The sequence below is a fragment of the Rhea americana genome, unplaced genomic scaffold (assembly GCF_003343005.1).
Source record: "Rhea americana isolate MKP2758 unplaced genomic scaffold, rheAme1 scaffold_376, whole genome shotgun sequence".
NCBI lineage: Eukaryota > Metazoa > Chordata > Aves > Rheiformes > Rheidae > Rhea > Rhea americana.
In genome coordinates, this window is record NW_028186508.1 from 282,198 (window position 1) to 285,836 (window position 3,639).

The following is a 3,639-nucleotide window of genomic DNA, read 5'->3' on the forward strand; positions in this document are numbered from 1 at the left end:
TCACAGAATCACAGAATGGTTGAGGTTGGAGGGGACCTCTGGAGATCATCTAGGCCAACATCCCTCCTCAAGCAGGGTCACCTAGAGCATGGTAGACACGGTTGCATCCAGGTGCATTAAACACCCTAGATTTGATATTGTCAGTGGTAATCATAGAATGGACTGAGATACAGTCTAGGTGCTCAAAACCTCCACACAGACAACCCTGTAACAGCTGCTTGCATTAGCTCAGGAAAGCACTTTTGAAGAAAGTTTCCTGCCAAATTCTGGTTAAAGTGCTTTATTTCACATCATGGGACATCTTGGAGCCTGCAGACTGGATTCTTCTTGGATGAAACAAAATTGGATGATTCTGCCAGGAGCACATCTGGTACTCTCCAGTCTTCAAAGGGTGTCCAGCCTAAGAGACCAGACCTAGACCTGCTCCAAGGTAAACCTTCCTGAAATGTGTATAGTGGGGATATAAAGTTATAAGCACCAGCTCTATAGCTCTCCAGAAGCCGTCTTTTTGCACCACAATGCTTGCTCATGTAAACAGTAGCAAGGAATATTTGACATGGTTGAGAAACATGAGATCTCAGTGGGAAACACTGAGCCAGTGCCATGGTCTTTTGGTAATTCCCCCTACAAACGTAATTTCCTAGTGATATCCATTCTCCCCCCTACAAAAAGACAGGAGCTCACTAAATCTGCACATGTTGCTCAGATCATGCCTTTTCCCTTGGAACTGGGAAAAACAAGGTTCATTGAAAAAAAATAACCCTGCAACACAGATTAAGTCAATACTTCTGTCCACACAAGACCCTTCAGAGTCTTCCTGGGACTGAGACCACTTGCAGCAGAGAGCTGCAGAGTGGTCTCATCCCCTTCCTCCCAGCTGCTTCCACTGATTTGCTTTACTTAGTATTTCATTCTTCTGTGGAGAGCACCAGGAACATGAACATAAATCCCAGGCTAAAGCAGCATGAGACACAGGGCACCTGCCTGTAAGCTTTGCTGATCTGGGGCTGTTGCAACAATTGCTGCTGCTGCCCAGAAGGAGCCCGGACATTAAAGAYTGTATTGCAGAAAAACAAATCGTTGCCCTAACCCCAAATACTCACCTGCCTCCTGCAGGTTTCCAGGCAGAGTCTCTGCACTGTGGGGATCAGGAGATATTTATGTATCTGCCAGATAAACCCCAGCAGGCAGCCTTGCCTTTCTGCTGATACACCTGAGGGCTGTGCTGTCATTCAGATAGACTTGGAGAGGCTGGAGAGCTGGGCAGAGAGGAACCTCATGAGGTTCAACAAGGGCAAGTGCAGAGTCCTGCACCTAGGGAGAAATAACCCGAGGCACCAGTACAAGCTGGGGGCTGACCTTCTGGAGAGCAGCTCTGCAGAGAAGGACCTGGGAGTGCTGGTGGATGACAAGGTGACCATGAGCCAGCAATGTGCCGTTGTGGCCAGGAAGGCCAATGGTCTCCTGAGGTGCATTAGGAAGAGTGTTGCCAGCAGGTCGAGGGAGGTGATCCTGCCCCTCTCCTCAGCCCTGGGGAGGCCTCATCTCGAGTCCTGTGTCCAGTTCTGGGCTCCCCAGGACAAGAGAGACATGGAGCTACTGGAGAGAGTCCAGCGCAGGGCTACAAAGATGATCAGAGGGCTGGAGCACCTGCCCTGTGAGGAACGGCTGCAAGAGCTGGGCCTGTTCAGCCTGGCGAAGAGCAGACTGAGGGCGGATCTGATCAGTGTGTACAAGTACCTGCAGGGAGGGTGTCAAGGGGATGGGGACAAACTCTTTTCAGTTGTCCCATGTGACAGGACAAGAGGCAGTGGGCACAAACTGAACCACAGGAAGTTCCAGCTGAATCTGCAGAGAAATTTCTTCCCTGTGAGAGTGATGGAGCACTGGAGCAGGTTGCCCAGAGAGGTTGTGGAGTCTCCTTCTCTGGAGATCTTCAAGGCCCGCCTGGATGCAACCCTGTCTAACATGCTCTAGGTGATCCTGGTTGTTTCAGGGATGTTGGCCTAGATGATCTCCAGARGTCCCTTCCAACCTTACTGGTTCTATGATTCTATGTCATTAAAGAGAGAGATAAACAATTTTTAACTCCTTCACTGCTGATGACCTSCTAGACAGCTACATTTTGCCCAGTTCGATTTCTCTTTTCTTGCAGTGTATTTATTCGGGGGAGACTCCAGAGCAATGGGATTGTTCAAGATTAAATCACGTACATAACCAAGCTTTTAAATTAATGCTGCAGCARCATGACTTATGAAATACTTCTCAAATAGCAGTAGTACATCCTTTCTCTGTTACTTTTCAACAATAATCCTAACACATGCTTTGAGAGGGAAATCAGTACCATCATCACTGTTATATGAAGACACTGAACTGTAAAGAGGTCATACAGCTAGAAGCAGATCTAAGTGACTGCCAGGTGTTTTGCTTTCACAGCTGTGCAGCAGACTGCACCTCCTTTTGCTGGTTTTGTGATGTTCAATATCTCTCTRTCAAATCTTTGTCAAAGCCATTTTCAATTAAAAAGCAAGTCTTGCAAATAAAAAAAAAATCAATTTCTGGGGCAACATATCAACTCCTAACACACCCTACAGGGAGAGCCTGGAACCACAGAAATTTATACCGCTGGGGTTAAAAAAGATGATGCAATGACAGAAGTTGTTGCCGCCTATGTCAGAAGTTCCCCAATGTTTCAGACACAGGTCCCAGCATTCAGCCTTTCCCATGTCCCACCGGGCTCTCTCAGGCAGCAGCAGGAATGGCCTTGCTGCAGCTCCCCTGTGCCTACAGGGCAATGCTCCTTGCCTAAAGTTGGGAGTTGGGAAAACTAGATGGAGAGCWAGAACATCACGCAGTTTTTACTGGTACCCAGGGGAAATTCATCATGCCTCCCTATTCTGAGGCTCTATTAGCCATCTTCTTGAAAAATAGATGGCTAGGAAGTAAAAAAAAAATAGCATTTTCAGAATGGTTAATTCATTTTTCTTTATTATTTTTTCTCTGAGCACAAAAGGAAACAAAATAAGGAACATATGGAGAACGAGAAGGAGCCATTTTTCAGTGCCACAGCCATCTGAAAAGAGTTTAGGTCCATAGCTCATCTCTGAAAAAATTCATTCACACTTGCCAAAATCATATTAGGCAGGTACAGATTGTTTTCATTTTTATGAAAATTTGTTACCCTTCTAAGCTGTAATAAAACAGGATACGACAAAAATGACAGGGGACAGAATTGCTTTTAACTCCCAGATGGCAACTGCTTGTAACTTGCTTAGATGGAAGTATTTGTTTTGAAATAAAACATGCTGTAATGTGGCGGGAAAGGTTATAAAAAGATCTGTTTCAAGGAAACTGAAGCTACAGACTACAATATAGACTACAGACTGCAATATATGGTAATTTACAGTTGGAAGAAAATGCACCAGACTGCAGTGACTTTTCTATCTCTTGCAGGACCCAAAGCAAGACAGCATGTATTTGGTAAGCTACCTGTTTTAGCACACCTAGATGTTATGGACAAGATGCAAAATTCCATGTGTGCAACCCTTTGACCTATGTTAACCGGAAGGACAGAGCATCTCTCCTGTGGGGGACAGCTGCGAGAGCTGGGCCTGTTCAGCCTGGAAAAGAGAAGACTCA